The sequence below is a fragment of the Calliphora vicina genome, chromosome 2 (genome assembly GCF_958450345.1).
Source record: "Calliphora vicina chromosome 2, idCalVici1.1, whole genome shotgun sequence".
NCBI classification, from domain to species: domain Eukaryota; kingdom Metazoa; phylum Arthropoda; class Insecta; order Diptera; family Calliphoridae; genus Calliphora; species Calliphora vicina.
In genome coordinates, this window is record NC_088781.1 from 133,987,278 (window position 1) to 134,009,184 (window position 21,907).

The window sequence follows — 21,907 nt, forward strand, 5'->3', positions numbered from 1 at the left end:
ACAAATTGCGCTCCAAATAAGTTTTATATACACCAAATTCATGTCACCAAATTTTGTTATGATCGGTCCATAATTAGTCATAGCTCCCATATAGATCCGCTTCCGAAAATCACTTTAACGTGCATAAATCGCTTAAAAATGTTGGTAAACACACAAAATTCAACATAGTTAACTTTAATATAGACATAAATGACATGACCTAATTTCATGGTGATCGGTCCATAATTGGTCATAGCCCCCATATAAGGCCCACTTCCGAAAATCACTCGAAAATATAAATTATTGAAATTTTAAAAGAAATTTTTTTTTGCTCTTTTACTTAGTGTAGGGTATTATATAGTCGGGCTTGACCGACAATACTTTCTTAGTTGTTTTTCTCATACCACTATGCAGCAAAATATTCCCTGGAAATCCCTGAAAATAAGAAGGATACAAAAATATGCTACTTTTTGGTAAAATATGCTTAGATAATAAATTGATAAAATTTGTACAAAAATGTTTCCATCATTTCCATCAGTAGAAACTTCTACTTATCAACAATGTTGATAACAACATTGTTTATAAGTATGTTGATAACACGCTGTTATTAACATTGTTTATAAGTATGACAACATTAACTGTTAAAGCTGCTAACATTAACATCAGCTAAAAGCTCTAGAAATAAAACATTCTAGTTTTGGCCGTTAGATAATTCATGAAACTACTAGAAGGTGGCACTGTGTATAAGAGCTAAATTTTGAGGGAAATTTAAGAAAATATATATTGAAGGATTTTAGTTATTTTATGTTGTCAGAAAGATGGGAAAAGTAATTTTTGGTTGTTATTGAAAAAAATCTCGAGAAATATTTTCAATAATTTTTGCAAGCTGGGTAACTTTTTTGTAATGTTTTGTTTTTTTTTTGTAGCTGCTGCTGTTGTTTTTATATGCATACGCATTTTACAAAACTTTGAAAGTAGTCTTGTGTTTGAACATACGCATAGAACACATTTGCGATTACAACAATAAATATGTGTTGCAATTACAGCACTTTCCAACATTCAAAACTTACGGGTAGCAGCAACAATTGCAAACAGCAACAGCAACCAACAACATATGTACATTCGTACAAGAATTGCTAAAGAACAACAAAACACATAAATAACTTAGTAAGATGTCATTTGTTTGAACGAATATGTTAAAGTTGTGTTCGTCTTCGACTGTCCGTCCTTCCGTCTGTCTGTCTGTCTCTGTCTCTGCGGCTCTGTGTCGTCTTTAAACTTCTTAGATTTTTGTGTAAAGTACAACAAGTACTTGTTGCTGCAAAAAAATACTAAAAAGAAGACTTAGAGACACACATAGCACCGATTTGCTCAGGTTACCAAAGAAAAAGGTGCAGTTGAGGATTTTCTTAAATAAAAATAAATAATTTCTATTGCTCCGGAGTTGCCATGAAATGCTTCAGTTCACATAACAGCAACACAATTGCAGCAATCATATGTATATGAATCAGGGATCGCCATAAAGAGAACATGAATATAAAAAAACATAATAAGCATTTTCATTCTTTCTTTAGTTGTTTTTTGATCCATTTAATTATTGAAATTTTGATGAAGCTCGTTTATATTTGGGTTGTTTACAGGTGCCGACCACTGCTACAAATTGCATTCATAGCGTTTGTACGACTGCCTTTTTATTGCTTTTGAATTTAGTTTTTCGGATTCAGATTGAAAGTAAGTCATTGTGTAGCTGTTTAAAACTCTACTCTAACTCTAATCTAGCTTTAGCATTTGTTTGTACAACAACTTTGTAATGAAATTGAATTTTTAATCACATGTTGTAGGTTTATTTAAACAAAAATATTTTTTGTTCCCTTGTCTCGGTTTATCTCTTTTTTTTTCTTTAAAAAATTTAGCTGTTTTATGTTAAACATGTGGCTTACAGCAGCAGCTTTAACAAAGTACCACGTACACTCCTCGTTTTTTTTATTTTCAAGTTTGATGTAACGAAAAATTTGTGTTGAAAATTCTTAGAAAATAAGAAATATTTGCGGAAATTATGTGGTGGGTCTTTGAATTCACATTTTTTCCATTTTTTTTTTTAATGTAGTTTTCAAAATCATCATCAACACAATAACATTTTAATAAAGTCACATAATAAACGTGACTTAATTTGTTAACAAAATTTTAGTTTTTTTTTAAGGGGAAAATAAAAGTAAAAGAGTTTTCTAGGAAATGTTAAAAAATGAAATAGTTAGAAAAAGGGCGAAAAAATTAAAAAAAAAATCCAAAAAAATTTTAAGGCATTTTAATAAAATATTTATTGAGATATTTCAATTATTTTCAACTTATTTTGCTAGGCCATGTAGTCAGTTATTTATTAGAATGTCAAAATTGGAAAAATATTTTTTTTAATGAAAACCAAAAATTACCAAATTAAATTTCTGAAAATTATAATTTTAGCCAGATATTGTTTAAAATAAAGATTGAATAATTTTTTTTTTTTTTAAAATTTCAAAAAAAAAATTCTAGAAAAAATTTTAAATTTTTCCCGATTTTGACCGTTTGTAGGTCCGAATTAACAGGACATTATTTACTTCATTGGAAAGGTCTTTTAAATATCTATCAGTAGATATCCATATTGTGTATTAAACAAGTAAGACAGCTACATTCGGCTGCACCGAATCTTATATACCCTTCACCAAATTATACTTCAAAATAAAAATTTTAAATATTTTTAGGTAAACAAAATTAATTTTTTTTCAAAAGCTGTTTTATTAATTTTTTGGAAAATTTTTTTTTTTCGAATTGTGTTTTTAAATTTTAAAACTTTTGTTTTGGTTTTTTTAATTTTTTTTTAATATTTTTTGGTGGAAAAAAAAATTCGGGTTAAAAATTTTTATCATTGAAATATCTATCATTAAACAAAAATTTTTTTCCAAATCTGTTTTATTAATTTTTTGGAAAAAAAAAATTTTTGAATTGTGTTTTTAAAATTTTTTAAATTTAATTTTTTTTTTTAAATTTAATTTTTTTTTTTAAATTTAAAATTTTTTTTTTAAATTTTAAAATTTTTTTTTTAAATTTAAAATAAATGCTTCACCCGCTTTATAGTCCAGCCCTTGCCCCATTAGACTACTATTTGTTTCGATCGATGTAGAACTGTCTCTCTGGGATACGCTTCACTTTGGAGCAGAGTATCAGATATTGACTTGCTGCGTTCTTGGCCTCAAAAGATGTGCAGTTCTTTTGGTTTCGGAATCCATGTTGTTACGAAATTGTACTTGAATTCAAATATAACGATTTTAACGGCTGATTTAAAGTTGCATAATGCTTTCAAAAGCAGTGCCTCTCAAACTCTAACATATCTGTGGGCATTATTAATATTGAATAAAAGCTTTGAGTTGATCATTGATCGTAACGCTGAATGTTTGCTGCGACTCGTATATTCGAATTCGAATATTCAGTTTTGACAGTTAAGGAACATTGTAGAAAGTTCACCACAGATGGCGTGTGTATTCGAAAGCTCTAGGCTTCGAATATATGAGCTTTGACAGTTAAAGAACAATCTAGTGAGTTTATCAGAGACGCTATTCGAATAAACATCAATTGAGTGCCTAAAAGTGTGCTGTATTTTCAAGTGAATTCGTGTACGTTATAAAGTGTGTCTGTATTTCTGCGAATTTATAAACGAGTATAAAGAAACCACTTAGCGACTATTTAATTCTGTTGTTGTACATTTTAAAATAAAGAGTTGTTACAATTTTTAAACTACTAAACGGCTTTTATTTGCAATCAAAAGTATCCGGTTTATTTAAAGGAAATAAACCAACGTTTTGAAAAGGAAATTCGGGTTAAAAATTTTTATCATGGAAATATCTATCATTAAACAAAATTTATTTTTTTTTTCCAAATCAGTTTTATTCATTTTTTGGAAAAAAAAATTTTTTTGGAATTGTGATTTTAAAATTTTTTAAATTTATTTTTTTTTTTAAAATTTAAAATTTTTTTTTTTTAAATTTAGCGAAAAAAAATTTTGGTGAAAAAAAAATTCAGGTTGAATTTTTTTTTTTTTTTTTCGATTAGGTCCAACTTACTATGGTCTTATATACGTCGTTGAAATATCAATCATCAGATATCCATATTATCTACATTAATGACTTAGTAATCCAGATATAGGTAAAAAATCAAGGTTGTCCTGGTTTTTTCTTTATATTTCAGCCATTTGTGGACCGATTTTCTCGATTTGCTCCCAGCAAATAAAGAGCATTCACCCCTATCGTGAAAAACATGTGAAATTTATGTTCCCATGAAATATTTATTTCCCTCGAAGGGAAAATTGCTATCGTGATATTCCCTTAAACTTTTCATTCACAATAGTTGATTTTGTTCGTAGCAGCTGTTTATTGTTTACAAAATTTCATCTAAAAATTTCACAACATGTGGAATTTTTTCACGTGAACAAAGTTTATGAACGAAAAATGGGAAATGGGAACATATTTCATGTGAAATATTGATTCGCGATAGGGGTGATTATCTTTGCGCTCTGGATATTTGGTTTTGGTGTCGATTCGACTGGTTGGCCTCTTATGCTTCGTATTATTGTAATGGATCCATTTTTCATCCTAAGTAATGATTCGCAGCAAAAATTATTTTCTTTTATAGCGTTCATGCATCATTTCAGACATACAAAATCGTATTTCAAGGTCTCTCAGCTTCAATTCGAATGGTACCCAAATTTCCCTGCTTTTGGATGAATCCTGCTGCTCGCAATCGTTTTGAAATTTACTGCTTGAGCAGCTTCCAATAATTTTGCAAGCTCTTATTGAGTTTGACAAGAATCTTCATGGAGTAATAACTCCAATTCTTGGTTTCCAAACTTTTTTGGCTGGCCTGGGCGATCTTTTTCTTTTGTAACAAAATCACCACTTCTGATCGGAACAAACCATCTCTTGCACGTTGAATTCAATGGAACACAATCACCCTAAGCTTTGGTGAGCAATCGGTGTGCTTAAGCGGCACTTTTTTTCAAATTAACTCTTTGCGGTTTAGTGGTCACTTTTTTAACCACCTTTTCTCTATACAGCCCAATTATGTAAACAATTCCCTGGGAGTTTTTTCTCTTTTCTCATTTTTCCTATTCAAATTCTATGTTAAAAAAACGAAAAGGGAAAAAACTCCCTGGAAATTTTTTTCATAATTATGCTGATAGTTTTAAAATCATAGTTTATTGGCATCTACTGGCAATTTAATTTTTCGAAGTGATCGCTTATGTTTTTTTGCAAATTTTAAAATATAAATATAAACCGCAGTTTTTCTAAGAGACTTTACAAGCAGATTGTTTTTATTGTTCATCTAATTCAGTGTTACTTTGTTATTTCGTTTGTTTTGGTAAGAAATTTATACGCTACGAAATGGGGTGGTTAATAAACTAACCACCCCACCTTGGTTTTTTTATTCTTTGATTTATATTTTCTTTTTTTCATAATAAACTAACCTTAGTTAAAGTAAAAATGCAATTGTTTTGATATACATAAAACCGTTGCTGAAAGAGTTAAAGAAGTAAAGCAAAACTTCCCGCATATGACGCATTGTTGGCACAAAATTCAACATTTTCGTACACTATAATGTTCTATAACTAAGGGCCATTATTACAACTTGCCGTTATGTTCCCAATAGTAAAAGTTAACTTTAAGCAATAGAAAAAGGTACCCTTAAAGTTAACTTTTACTATTGGGAGCTTAAAGGCAAGTTGTAATAAAATTGGAAAATTGTGTAAATAATTTTTTGGAACTTAAAACAGACAATGAAATTTTCTTTAACACAATTTTAGGTTTAAGAGTTTTATTTGTAAAACTCTTGTTTTAACCCTCGTAGTTTTATTAATAAATTTAAATATTTTTCATATTAAAAGTGTCACTTTAAACTTTATTTGGCGCTTAGGGTTTTTGGGTTTAAAGTAATTAGCATAACCAGAGTTGGAATTAAATTAAAAACTCAACTCAAAACAAAGATGTCATAATCAAACGACTAACAACATTCCAAAGTGCAGTGTGTGAAAATGGGGCTGCCAGCATTAGCAGCAGATTAATTAAATAATAATGTAAATGACAATTTAATTCAATGTTAAGACCAAATAATATAAATATAATAACAATAAGCACCAAAGCCTCAAAAACTCAAGCACTTGAAGATTTTGTTGGAATTTGACTTGAATGCAAATGTAATTATTAAAAACATATAGCTTGAATTTTTGTTTCCTTTTTACTGGATAATGTGATTGAAATAAAGGGTCACAAATTATACAGATATGAATCAGCTGGTATCAATAGAAAAATAACAAAAGAAAATATCAAAATGGTTGTGATTTGAAAAGAGGAACAAATATATTTCACACTAGTTGCCTATTGAAAATTGTATTTTTTCTCTCGCTCTGCAAATCACAACCATTGAAAACTTTTTTGACAACTGTAATTTGTTTCATATCTGCACAGAGAAAACAGATTCGTGATAGCAACCGAATTTGTTGCCAATCGAATGATTTTGTCTTAGTGATCGCATTTTACAGTTGTGGCTACAATATTTTGGAAAGGGGCAACTAAAGTTTGGTTGCCTCAACTGAAATTCTTCTTTATCAATTGACTTTCTATTGTTAGAACGGAAAAATTCGATGTGTGCAACCGAATCATTCGATTGGCAACAAATTCGGTTGCTATCACGAATATGTTTTCTCTGTGTGTAATAATCTGTGTAAAGTGTAATACAGCCAGTGTTGCCGTTTTGGTTATTTATAACCAAATTGGTTATTTTTTTTCCTGATGTGTAGATGTGTATTTATTTTTCATTTTGGTTACTTTTTTCAAAACATTTTGTTATGAACAGATTTTTCAATATTTAATGGAGGTGTACTCTCAAAAAAATGTTTCGACATCGGTTTTTGTTAATCCTTGCTGTAGGTGTATAATTTTACATGAGAGTTTTCATAAACAAATTATATCTATCGTGATTTGCAATTGAAGCCAAAACATAAATAGTAATTGTTTTAAAAGATATTTGTGTGATTTAGGGATGTAAATGAGTTCCCAATATTGGTTTAATTACACCAGCGGAATAGACATTTTGGTGCCGGAAATTTCAATTACATTTTGTACGAGTTGATGAACTACGTTAAACTTGTTTTTTTTCAGTTAGCTCGAGTTTTCGAAATATGGTTTTTATATTCACATTACATACGCTATTTTTTGGTGTTTTTTTCTCTAAATTTTGGGTAATACAGCATAGAAAATGATTTTTTTTACCATTAAACTGGTCTACGAAACCATATAATTCTTTTGAGTATAATAGTTCTGGTGGATAAATAAAATGTTGTATTCCGAAAATTCTGTTTATTTTTATACCCTACACCACCATAGTCTAACGCCCACCATAAAGTATACCGATCGACTTTGAATTACTTTCTGAGTCGATTAAACGATGTCCGTCCGTCCGTCTGGCTAGTCTGCTGGCTGGCTGTCCATGAAAACCTTGTGGGCAGAGTACAAGCCGCAGTTTTCAAGATATTTCGATACATATTATTGGTACTTGGCCCAAGGACCAATCCTATTGAAACTGGCTGAAATAGGTCCATTATTTCACCTAGCCCCCATACAAATGTCCTTCCGAAATTGGACGTTATCGGTCATAAATATTTAATTTATCAATGTATCTCCACAAATTAGTTTTATATATACAAAAAATTCATGTCACCAAATTGTGTTGCGATCGGTCCATAATTAGTCATAGCTCCCATATAGACCTGCTTCTGAAAATCACTTTAACGTACATAAATCTCTTAAAAATGTTGGTATACTCACAACATAGTAAACTTTCATATAGACATAAATCACACGACCAAATTTCATGGTGATCGGTCCATAATTGGTCATAGCCCCCATATAAGGCCCACTACCGAAAATCACTCAAAAATATAAATTATTGAAATTTTAAAAGAAAAATGTTTTTGCTCTTTTACTTAGCGTAGGGTATTATATGGCTTGACCGACCATACTTTCTTACTTGTTTATCAAGAAATTGTTTAAAATAAAAATTTTTATATTTATTTAATATTTTCTAATATAAACCAGCATGAACTTTCGTAATAAGCAAAAAGAACTTAAATACTTTAATATATATGTTTTTAGAACTGCCCCCAAATTTGTTAAAAACAATATTTTTTGGAAATTTTTTTTTTATATAAAACACCGTTTAAATGGAACATATTTCAATTTAGTTTATATTTTCTAATAGAAGACTGCAAGAGCTTTCAAAATAGTTAAGAAGAATTAAAATCTAGCAATATATAACTTTTTAAAACTCTTAAAAAATTTGCTTAAAAAAATATTAGTGAATTTTCTTTTATATCAAAAAATTGTTTTAGAACAAAAATGTTGAAATTTATTTTATAGTTTCTAATAGCTAACTAAATCAGCTAACAAAATAAGTAAAAATAATTGAAATCGTGTAATTAATATATTTTTAAAACTTTATCAAATTTTGATGTTTGATTCTCATGATTTTTGAAACACTCTTTTTCCATGATTTGTTTTGTTTGCCTGCTTTTGTATTTATTATGATTTTTTTATGCCGGCAACATGTTGCTGGTAGTTACAGCCACATGTTGCCATTGTATAAGTTGCATCAAACCTGGCAACTTTTTATAACAACTGATAAGACAGACAGACTATAAACACAACACATTCTATTTAAATAGTGAATATTGTTGTTGTTGTTGCTGCTGCAGTAGAGCAGCAACAATTACAAATAATGTGGAGTAGCTCCCCAATGAATATAGATTTCTGATGTTGTTGTTTTTCTTCGTTACGAGAACAAGTTTTGTGCAAAAACAAACAACAAAAACATACGACGACGAGAAAAACAAAACTCAATGACTTCAAACCAAACCAAAAAACAAAACAAAACTTCTTGTGGGCAACTTTTGGAGAGCAACAAACAAACAGTTATTCCCACATTTGTTGGCCAACTAACAAACAGTTGCAACGAGACAACGCGTGCGAACGGTTCGATAGCTATTCCCCCTGGAAATACAAAACGCGCCGGCTAAGAAAAACTCACATATTTTTAACGATTTTTCTAAAACGAATAACGATTTACAATAAGAAATTAATGTTTGTGTTTAAATAAAGAAAATTTCAATTCTGGGAATGAAATTTTAAACATCATTTTTTTATAAAGTTTTAATGCTTAATAAGCAACAAAACAAAATAATAAAATTAAAGAAAAAAATTCCAAAAAAAAATAAAATATAATTTATGATGGATGTTTAACTAAATGGTAAAAGAAGTTTTTGTTAAGTAAAAAAAAAGACTAAAAACAAATTGTTTAAATGGTGAAGCGTTAAGCAATGAATTTAACGATTGATTTTAAAACGCTTTAGAACGCATGCGTACGGAACGCATAAGAAAACGTGCTGGGGTTTCGTTTCAAATACTTATTATTTATTTATTTATTTTACTGGCTTATTTGCCAGCTCCTCTGGCTCTCCATTGGCGACACATCCTCAATCACTATAATAAAAGTGTTTACGTTTACCTCTCGTACATTCGTTCGTTCGTTGGTTCGTTGCCTGCAATCATCATAGATTTCTTGGATTTCTTCAAACTTATATATATTTTTTTTGCATGCGCGTGTGGCTTTTCCTGCTTTCTGAATTCCTAACGACATGATCGACAACCACGCCGAAGTTTTATAATATTAAACAAATGTATGAATGAATGAAAAGTGCAAATTATAATATAGAAAAATATATAAAAATAGCAAAAATAAAAAGCAAAAAAAATATATATAAAAAAAGCAAATGAGGCATTCAACACCCTGTTGAATCTACACCAAGTGTTGTTGCCTTCCTTTAAAGTGTATGATTGATTTTTATGTGAAAAAATAATAATAAAAATGAAGTGAAAAATTATGGAAAATTATATAAATCACAGAAAAAATTACAGAGAGCTACCGGCCTAGAAAATATAAATAATTAGAAAAAAAGTGTTAAAGAAATAAAAAAAAATTGAGAAAAAATCTTCTTCATTTTAGATATAATAACAAAGGAAAGGAATAGAAATACTAATAAATACAACGAAAAATCTCGATAAAGTTGGAATAAATTTGAAAAAAAAAATATGTGAATGTGTAAGATTCAAAAATACAAATTTAAAATGTTAAAAATTCCCCAAAAATCCAAAAAAAATATTTAAAATTGTTAAGAAAACTTATGAAAAAGATTTCCAAATTTTGTAGAAAAAATCAAAGAAATATTTAAAGTTATTAAGACAACTTTCAAATAAATCTGCTAATGAAAAAGATTTACAAATTTTCTAGGAAATATTTTAATTTTTATAAAAAAAAAATATTTAAATTCAAAGAAATATTTAAAATTGTTAAGAAAACATTAAACTGATTTAAAATAACCCCAGAAATTGTTAAAAAAAAATTTAAAAAAATTAAATTTTTTTTAAATAAATTTTGAATTTTTTTTTTGGAAAAATTCAAAAACCTTGTTGAAATCCATTAAATCAAAGGAATATTTAAAATTTTTAGAAAAGTTTATTAAAATCTGCAAAATTTGAAAATTTAAAGAAATTTTTTTAAAAAAAAAAAATTTGAAAATTTAAAGAAATTTTTTTTTAAAAACAAAATTTGCAAATTGAAAATTTAGTTTTAAACATATTAAATAAAACCCAAAAAATATTCAGAAATAAAATCCAAAAAATTCGAATTTTTTTTTTCAAATAAATTTGGAAATTTTTAAAAATTTTAATATTTAATTTTTAAAATTTCTCAAAAACAAATTCCTGAAATTTAAATTTTTTTAAATAAGTTTGGAAATTAAATAAAAGGAATATTTTAAATTTTTAGGAAAAGTTTATTAAAATCTACAAATTATTAAACAAAAATTAGAAATTTAAAGACATTTTTTTAAAAAAAATTTCAAATTGAAAATTTATTTTTAAACATATTAAATAAAACCCAAAAATTATTCAGAAACAAAATACTAAAAAAATTCTAGTTTTTGTTTTCAAATAAATTTGGAAATTTTTAAAAATTTTAATTTCAGCCAAATGTAAGAAATTTTTAAAATTTCTCAGAAACAAAATCCAGAAAAAATTAGATTTTTTTAAATAAGTATGGAAATTAAATCAAAGGAATATTTTAAATGTTTAGGAAAAGTTTATTAAAATCAACAAATATTTGAAAATTTAAAGAAATTTTTTAATTAGGTAAATTTAAAATTAATTTTTAAATAAACCCAAACATTATTCAGAAACAAAATCCTAAAAAAAATTAGATTTTTTTTTTGGTTATTTGGAAATTTTAAAAAATTTTAATTTCAGTCAAATATAAGAAATTTTTAAAATTTCTCAGAATCAAAATCCAGAAAAAATCTGATTTTTTTTAAATAAGTTTGGAAATTAAATCAAAGGAATATTTTAAATATTTAGGAAAAGTTTATTAAAATCTACAAATTGAAAAACAAATATTTTAAAATTTTTTAATTAAGTAAATTTAAAATTAATTTTTAAATTAATTAAATAAACCCAAACATCATTATTCAGAAAATAAATTTAGAAATTTTTCAAAATTTTAATTTCAGTCAAATCTAAGACATTTTTAGGAAACTTCGATAACACAGACATTTTAAAAAGACATAACTTTGAAACGAAGCGACGCAAATCCGGCGTATTAGAAAATTTTAAAAAATATTCAATTGAAAATATTTGGAAATTAATTTTTTAGATTGTAGAAACCAAATGCTGACAAAAATTAGAACATTTTCAGATTTTTTTTTAATTAAAAACTATTTTGAAATCCATCAAAATCTAAGAAATATTTAATATTTTTTGGAAAAGTTTAAAAGAACCTGCAAATTGAAAATCAAATACATATTTGGAAATTAATTTTTAAACAAATTAAAAATTCCCAAAAATTGTTAAGAAACCAAATCCGGAAAAAAAATTTCGAATAAATTTGAAAATTTTTCGAATAATTAAAAACACGATGTTGAATCTAAGAAATATTTAAAATTTTTAGAAAAAATTTAAAACAATCTACAAATTTAAAATCAAATCATTTGAATATTTAAAAAAATGTTGAATTCCACAAAAGCTAAGAGATATTTAAAATTGTTGGGAAAAGTCTGCAAATTGAAAATCAAATATTTGAAAATTTAAAGAAATTTTTAAATTAGGAATATTTGAACAAAAAAGTTTGTAAATTAATTATTAAAGAAATTAAAAAACCCAACATTTTTTAAAATTGTTCTATATTTAATTTTTTTTAAATAAATTTTTATTTTTTTCTAAAAATTTATTTGAAATCCTGGATGGAAATATTATAAATTTTTAGAAAATGTGTAAAAGAATCTGCAAATATTTGAATACATATTTAAAAATTGTTGGGAAAATTTGAAAAATATTTAAATTAAAAATTTTTGGAAATTAATTTTTAAAATGTTTTTTTAATAAATTTTAATTTTCGAAAATTTAAAAAAAGAAATGTTAACTTTTATCAAAATCTAAGAAATATTTAAAATTTGTATGAATAGTTTAAAAGAATCTGCAAATTGAAAATCAAATATTTGAAAATTTAAAGAAATTTGGAAATTAATTTTTAAACAAATTAAAAAAACTTAAAACTGTTTAAAATTGTTAAGAAACCAAAATTAAAAAAAAAAGAAATTTTGACTTTCATCTAAATCTAAGAAATATTTTAAATTTGTATGAATAGTTTAAAAAAATCTGCAAATTAAAAATCAAATATTTGAAAATTTAAAGAAATTTGGAAATTAATTTTTAAACAAATTAAAAAAAAACTCAAAACTGTTTAAAATTGTTAAGAAAACAAATCCGGAAAAAAAATTGATATTTTTTTTTTTAAATAAATTTGGAATTTTTTTGAAAAAATTCTAAAAAAATATTTCAAATTTTTAGAAAATTTCTAAAAAAAAAATCAGCAAATTAAAAATCAGATATTTGAAAAATTATAAGAAATTTTTAAATTAGGAAATTTTTTTTTAAAAAAAAGCAAATATTTGAACCTTGAACAAAAATTTAAAGATAAATAAAGTTGAATTTTTAGAAAATTTCTAAAAAAATCTGCAAATTGAAAATCAAATATTGGAAAATTTAAAAGAAATATTTTAATTAGGAAAATTTGTTTAAAAATAATAACCAAAAAAAAATCAAATATTTGAAAATTTTCCAAAATTTAAAGAAAAATAAAGTTGAATTTATTAAAATAAAAATAAGTGTTATGATCGGCTGTGTTGTATCTTTTATACCTGCCATTAATATGAGACAATAAAATATTTTTCTGATATAGAGGTTATATGTGAGTTAGGGTGAATTGAATCGTTTATTTCAAAAACCATTTAAGCAATAAAAATTCTAAAATTAAGTTATTGGGCGATTACTATTTTGTAAAGTTAAATGCATTGTTTAATGCAAAAATTAAATACTTCTGCTGTATTATGGTGAAGCAAAGCCGAGAAATCTGTGTTTAGTGCAGAAAGAAGTCAAGTGACAGAGCTTGACCGTGAATGTGAACAAAATAAAAGATTAACAAGCTCTAAAAACCTACATGGTTAGATTTATTCGATTTACTCAAAATCAATAAATTGTTGCTTGACTGGTTTTTGAAATAAACGATTAAATTATGGATTGATCCTCTGGAATATGGGAATATTTTTCAATGGTCTTCAACGTAAACAGAATGCAATGTAGAACGAGTCTTTGATAGCCAATATATTTAAATCAGAACAAATATGAATATGATATTAAACTCTATTAAAAGTTCATTTGCTATTTTACTTTTGAAGTTACTAATAAAATTAGAATATACATATCGTATGAAATTTACAATAGATTGTTTATTTCAGAAACCAGTCAAGTGCTAAGTTTATATTATTTTTTAAATATATGTTTATCAAACATAACTTTTATAGGAAAAAATATCAATTTTGTAAAAGTAATTTTTAGGTTGCTAGGAAGTTTTCTTTGATTTACTCAAAATCAATAATTTGTTGCTTGACTGGTTTTTGAAATAAACAATTCAATTATGGAGCGATTCTCACAAAAGTTGGTAGAAAGATTTAAGTTCATATAAAACTTGTTTATATTCAATTTCATCAGGATATTAATTATTATAAGACATTTAGGAATGTTAAAATAAATAACAAAAGAAAATGCCCCGAGTGAGGCTCGAACTCACGACCTTAAGATTATGAGACTTACGCGCTGCCTACTGCGCCATCGAGGCTATAAAAAGCAGGAATCACCAACTAAAAACTTCTTAAAATTTGTGGAAAAAGTCCTTAAAAATTTAATTTAAATGCTGCAATATAAGTAATTCTAAGCGTTTAAGCAGAAAGGTTCAACCCTGATGGAAAAGAAAATTTATTAATTTTGAGTCTCAAATCATTCAATAGGCTTTTAACACATAAACCAGCTTGAAATCTTGTGTTTAAAGCACAACATTTCATAATTAATTCTGGATATTGCAGCTTAAATCTTGCATCCATAAGCTAATAGTTTAGGCATTATTCGTTCGTTTTTTTCAAAATTTAAATGCCCCGAGTGAGGCTCGAACTCACGACCTTAAGATTATGAGACTTACGCGCTGCCTACTGCGCCATCGAGGCTATGTTTTTTATACTGATTTTAAATTATTACTAATTTAGCTAAATTTCAAACTTATTACCTGTAATATGTTAGAATTTTTTTAAGTTTTTTTGAGGAACTTTTTTTTACTTAAACTTTAACCAGCCGTTTAATGTGCCATAAATATAGCTATTTATTATATTAGATTCTGCCACATCAAAGTATATTTTAGCGTCTTTTTTGCCCAAAAATATAATCATATTTATATTTTTATAGAGGCTCATGTTTAAAGCTAAATTATGGTTAAATCAAAATTATAAAATTCAAATAATAAAAGAAAAAAAAATGTCAAACCATAAAAACCACAATCAAAAATTATAAAATTGCAAAAATACAAAAACCTAAACACACTATATTAAAGGCGGCAAACAGTTTTTGCAAAAAGATAAAAAAACAATAAAAAAATCATTAAAAGTTAGAAGAAAAAACTGAAATTTTTAAACATATTTTTAAACATAAATAGCAAAGGTTTTTGATCTTTGCTAATTATTTGAAACTTCAGTTTGTTAAAGTTTTTTTTAGATTTAAATGCCTTTTATAGGGTTTTCTTATTTATTTATCATATCTCTTCATTTTTCCCTTGAGTTAAATGTATCATTCTTGTGTCATAAAAATTCTTTTAACAGATTTTACATGTAAATTTTATTTACAATGTGGAGATAAGAAAACTGCTTTGTTTTTTAATAAAACAAGAAATAAAAATGATTTCTCAAGTTCTGGAATGAACAGTAAATATTTGTTTGTTAAATATTTTAAAAATAAAACAAGAAAAAATTGCTTAATTTGTTTAAATAAGAGCAGGTGGAAAAGATGTAAAAGAAGTATTCCAAAAAAACCCAGCAACATTTTTAGTTAACCTTAAATTTAAGGCTTAAATATAATAGCTCACTTGTGGAGCTTTTCAAATAAATCAAGCTTTTTCCAGTCCTTGTATATTTATATTTTTTTAATTGCCCTCAAACTTTGGAAAATAAATAATTTTCGGATGAAATCTAAAATTTTAGTGAGTTTTCTTTTAGCTTACAAAAATTTCCAAATCAAGAATGTTTAAGTTTATTTTTCTTTATTCAATAGACAACTAAATGACCTTTCAAAATATAAAAAAATAAATAAAATTTTTTAATATATGTTTCTTTAATTTGACATCAAACTTTGGTACAAAAAAAAAATTTCAAATGAAAACTAAAATTGTAGAGATTTTTATTTTACATCATAAAATCATTAAAATCTTCATTAAGTAACTATATTTTTTATTATTTAATAAACAATTAAATGAGCTTTTAAAATCTGTAAAATTAAATAATATCGATTAATATATATTTTTTAATTTGATATCAAACTTTAGAAAATAAATAATTTTCACAAAATTTTAATGAGATTTCTTTTAACTCACAAAATTTTTCAAAACGAGAAAGTTTACATTTATTTTTCTTTCTTCAATAGATAACTAAATGACCTTTCAAAATATAAAAAAATAAATAAAGTTCTTTAATATATTTTTCTTTAATTTGACATCAAACTTTGGTAACAAAATAAATTCTAAATGAAAACTAAAATTTTAGGGATTTTTCTTTTACATCATAAAATCATTAAAATCTACATTAAGTAACTATATTTTTTATTATTTAATAAACAATTAAATGACCTCTTAAAATCTGTAAAAATAAATAAAATATTTTAATTTGTATTTTTTTAATTTGATATTAAACTTTGGAAAAGAAATAATTTTCGCAAAATTTTAGTGAGTTTTCTTTTAGTTCACAAAATTTTTCAAATCTAAAACATTTACCATTGTTTTTCACTATTCAACAGACAACTAAATGGCCTTTCAAAATATAAAACAATAAATAAAATTCTTTAGTAAGTATTTCTTTAGTTTGACGTCAAACTCTGGAAGTAACGAAACATTTGCAATGAAAACCAAAATTTTAGAGACTTTTTGTTTACAACACAAAACCATTAAAATCAAACAAAAAAAACTTTTGATTTAAAGTATTTATCAGTCAACTAAATGTCCTCTCAAAATATGGAAAAAGAAAACAAATCCTTTAATATATATTTTTTTAATTTGACATCAAACTTTGCAAAAAAAATTTCGTGGAAAACCACAATTCTAGTGATTTTTCTTTTACCTTACAAAATTGTTGAAAACAAAAATATTTACTTTTATTTTGCAATATTTAATAGACATTTAAATGAGCTTTCAAAATATGTTAAATGAAAAGATATATTTTAATATATATTTTTTTAACTTGACTTCAAACTTTGGCAATTAAAAAAAAAATCAAATGAAAACTACAAGTTTAGAGATTTTTCTTTTACATCATAAAATTATAAAAATTCCAAAAAAGTAATTTTATTTTTCATCAGTTAATAGATAATTAAATGAGCTTTCAAAATATGTAAAAATTAATAAAATATTTCGATATATATTTTTTTAATTTGTCATCAAACTTTAAACAAAAAAATTATTTCGCATGAAAATTAAAATTTTAATGATTTTTTCTATTACCTCACAAAATTATTAAAATTAAAAAAGTGAACCTTTATTTTTTATTATTTAAAATGCTACATAATGAAATTTTTCAAGTATGTAAAATTATAAATTTCAAGCAAAAAAAAGCTTTTCTTTTTTTATTTTTTTTATCATATATGAAAAAAGCTTTAAAAGCTCTAATATCTTAATTATTTTGCTGTCATTGGCTTGTGATAAAATTTTCCTTTCAAAAAAAACTTTGTTGGGTTCTGTTTTAATTAATCAACTTAATTCTTTGTTAAGTTTTGCAACAAGTGCAGCTGCTGTCTCAACGTCTTTCTAGAAAGCTTTCATTTCCATTATATCACAAACAAGAACGAGCACAAATAAACGCATACATCTCCCTGACTGCCACAAAAATCAGCAGAATAACACAACAAGCTAAAAAGAAATCCTTTCAATTTAATTAAAAGGCGGTTAAACCAATTAAATGTCTGCGCGCTACAAATCTTTCTCCTGGCTTTCGATTTTTTAACTTGACCCAATTAGTAAGGCCAAGAACAACAGAAAACAAAAAGACAGAGAGAGAGAAACAAAAAGATTGAACTTGATTTTAAATGTCAGATTATGGCGCCTCCTGTTGTTTTTTTTATTTTTCTTTTTTTTTGTAAAAATATCCAAAAAAGGGAATGATAGTTTTCGTCTTGGCGGCTTTTTATTGAAACTTGAATATTTATTTGTGGCAAAAATACATTTGAAATCGATAAGTTTGTGGAATTTTTTTTTTATTTTCGGGTTCAATTGTGTTTTAAATTTAGATTTCCTAAGAAATTGTTTGGATATTTTGTGTTTTATTGAATGGTTTTTTAAAGATGTTTCTTTTCTATGTTTTTCAGATTTTTTACGGCATTTACTATTAGATAATATTGTATAAATGTCAAATTTTATTAATTTATGGTTTAATTGTGTAAATAATTTTTGGTTTGACAAAAAAGCTTAATACCCAGCAAATTTGGGTTGTAAAATATTTGTGTGTTTAAAGAATTTAAATGTTATTTGACACTACTTAAGCTCAAACAAATTTGTTAGAAAAGGACAGTTCTAAAAGCTTTATTAAACATTTCTTTGCAAAAACTTAAAAGCTTTTAACAAAGCATTATTAAGCGTTTGTGTAAAAGTTTTATAAGCTTGTTGTAAGAGCTTTATAAAAGTTTTTTTTTGTATTTTGTAAAAGGGTTTTTAAAGCATTTTGCTAATGCTTTTTATAAAAGCTTCAAACTAAACTTTGTCTAAAAGCTTGAAATAAAAACTTTTCTGAAAACTTTATTACAAGATTTTTATAAAAAATTTTATAAAAGATTTATATAAAAGCTTTATTATAAGCTGTATATAAAAGCTTTATTATAAGCTTTATATAAAAGCTTTATTATAAGCTTTATATAAAAGCTTTATTATAAGCTTTATATAAAAGCTTTATTATAAGCTTTATATAAAAGCTTTATTATAAGCTTTATATAAAAGCTTTATTATAAGCTTTATATAAAAGCTTTATTATATACTTTATATAAAAGCTTTATTATAAGCTTTATATAAAAGCTTTATTATAAGCTTTATATAAAAGCTTTATTATAAGCTTTATATAAAAGCTTTATTATAAGCTTTATATAAAAGCTTTATTATAAGCTTTGTTATAAGCTTTATATAAAAGCTTTATTATAAGCTTTATATAAAAGCTTTATATAAAAGCTTTATTATAAGCTTTATATAAAAGCTTTATTATAAGCTTTATATAAAAGCTTTATTATAAGCTTTATATAAAAGCTTTATTATAAGCTTTATATAAAAGCTTTATTATAAGCTTTATATAAAAGCTTTATTATAAGCTTTATATAAAAGCTTTATTATAAGCTTTATATAAAAGCTTTATTATAAGCTTTATATAAAAGCTTTATTATAAGCTTTATATAAAAGCTTTATTATAAGCTTTATATAAAAGCTTTATTATAAGCTTTATATAAAAGCTTTATTATAAACATTATATAAAAGCTTTGTATAAAAGCTTTATTATAAGCTTTGTATAAAAGCTTTATTATAAGCATTATATAAAAGCTTATATAAAAGCTTTATTATAAGCTTTATATAAAAGCTTTATTATAAGCTTTATATAAAAGCTTTATTATAAGCTTTATATAAAAGCTTTATTATAAGCTTTATATAAAAGCTTTATTATAAGCTTTATATAAAAGCTTTTTCTAAAAGCTTTTTGATAAGCTTTTTGATAAGCTTTTTATAAAAGCTTTTTGATAAGCTTTTTGATAAGCTGTTTATAAAAGCTTTTTGATAAGCTTTTTATAAAAGCTTTTTGATAAGCTTTTTATAAAAGCTTTTTTATGTATTCATTTGAATTTCATTAACCTTTATTACTTAATAAAACTTACTTAATTTAACAATTACTTAAATTTCAGTAATTAAAACAAAAAGCTTTACAAAGAAAAAAACTCATTTCCTCTAAATTATGCCAGAATTTTAACAAATTCTCTTAATAATACAAAGAAATTTAAACAAAAAAGTAAAAAAAAATAAATTAGAAACGAAATAAATTGAAATAAACATAAATTTAAAACAAAAAAGAAACGAAATGTAATTCTTGGAAAAAAAAACGTTTAAAATAACAAAACCCCTACAAAAAAAGTTTAATAATAGTAAAATAAAGTAAAAACAAATAAATGATCATAGAACATAATGACCCCTAAAGATTTTTAACAAAAACATTGTAGGGGGATAAAAACTTGAACACGAAAAAAAAACGAACTTGAAGATGATGATGGTGCTGATCAGCAGCAGCATGATCATGACAAAGATGAGTTTGGCTACATGAAATTATGCGTGTATTGGGTTTATTTTTGTGTTAGACCTACCAAAAAAACGTGATGTAATAAATTGTTAAAGCTCAGAATTGCCCTGAAGGTTGTTGTGGCCAATAAGACAACACAAACTTTAAGTTTATTTCAAACGAAATAGAAAATGCTGACTTTAACAAAAACACTTTTTTAAACATTAATTTTGCTTTTTTTAAGTTTATTTTGTGGTCATAAAAATATAGATCTTTTTTTTAGCTTCACCAGAAATTTCAAACCAACAGCTACATATTATGACTCAAAACCCTCAAAGAAATAAATACATAGATAAATCGTCATTACTTGTTTGCCTTTTTTTTCTGTGAGTGTAATTCAACACACTCTAATACACACATAAATAAAACTCTACGAAAAGTAGTTTAAAAAGTTTTCTTCTTTGAAATTTGGCGGCAAACATTGTGTTTTTTTCTGGTTTTGTTTAAACATTTGATCTTTTATTTTATTTAGTTGGTTTGTTTGTTTTTTTGGACAGGCTTTTTTCAAGTTTAATTTCTATAAAAATAAAACAGTTTAAACAGCCATTTACTTGTGCAGTATGTTAGTGAATGAGTAAACATTTCGTTGATTTGATGGATGTTTTGTTGGCTTTTTGTTTTGCCAATAAAAAATCTCAAATTACATACAGACTCACAGACATTTACTCAACAAACATTTAATTTATTTGTTTCTTTTACACATTTTATGTAAATCTTAAGAAATCATTTGTTATCAAATGATTTATTTACCAAAATTTAATTTGGTTTAAAAAAATAAGTTTTGCTTTTAACAAAAGTCACGCTACTGCCCTTTGTTAATAAAAAGCTTTTTAATGAGCTTTTTAACTTTTACTCGAGATTATCTTACAAAAGCTTTGGCTTTCATTCTGATTACTTTTTTTATATTTTTCTTACAAATTTTGAATATACCACAGTTTTTAAGTCGTTGTATGCCTTCTTTTCCAACTTGTTTTCAAATCAAATTAAAATTTTTCTTAATTATTTTTTTAGTTGATTTTTTGTTTGACTTCACAGTTTTATCTGTGTTTTTTTTTTCGATTTGTGTGATGGAGTTTTTAAAACTCTGTTTATTATAATTAACCAAAAATTAGTCATGGTTATCATTAAACCATAAAAATAAAAATTTCAATTTATATGCCACCAATTGGTTTTAAGAAACAACACCAACAAATAACGCAATACATATGAATCTGTTTTTTAAAAACCCATTAAGGTTGCCGCAATTTAATTGAAATTTAAATTGAAAAAGTCACAAGTTGAAGACTTTTATCAGTACATAACAAGTTAGCTGAAATGTGATAGCTTTTAAATGATTATAGAATTTATTTTAATAGAAAATCATGTGTAAAAGCTCAATAAAAGTTTTTTTAGTAAAGCTTTAAGAAAGTTTTTGCACAAAATCTCATATAAGCTTGCACAAAAGCTTTTATAAAACTGTATATTAAAAAGCTTTTAAAGAAGCTATTAAAAAGCTTTTAAAGAAGCTATTATAAAATGCTTTTATAGAAGCTTTTATAAAAAGCTTTTATAGAAGCTGTTATAAAAAGATTTTATACAAGCATTTATAAAAAGCTCTTATAGAAGCTTTTATAGTAGCTTTTATAAAAAGCTTTTATAGAAGCTTTTATAAAACACTTTTATAGAAACTTTTATAAAAAGCTTTTATAGTAGCTTTTATAAAAAGCTTTTATAGAAGCTTTTAAAAAAAGCTTTTATAGAAGCTTTTATAAAAAGCTTTTATAGAAGCTTTTATAAAAAGCTTTTATAGAAGCTTTTATTAAAAGCTTTTATAGAAGCTTTTATAGAAGCTTTTATAAAAAGATTTTATAAAAG

The 21,907-nt window shown here is 24.8% G+C and overlaps 2 non-coding genes across 2 annotated transcripts; both read right to left on the bottom strand.

The window, feature by feature from the left end:
* Positions 1-14,210: 14,210 nt before the first annotated feature.
* Positions 14,211-14,283, bottom strand: TRNAM-CAU (transfer RNA methionine (anticodon CAU)). Its single transcript has one exon. It is a non-coding gene; the product is annotated as a tRNA-Met (tRNA).
* Positions 14,284-14,592: 309 nt separating this feature from the next.
* TRNAM-CAU (transfer RNA methionine (anticodon CAU)) lies at positions 14,593-14,665 on the bottom strand. The gene has a single exon. It is a non-coding gene; the product is annotated as a tRNA-Met (tRNA).
* Between the last annotated feature and the right edge of the window lie 7,242 nt (positions 14,666-21,907).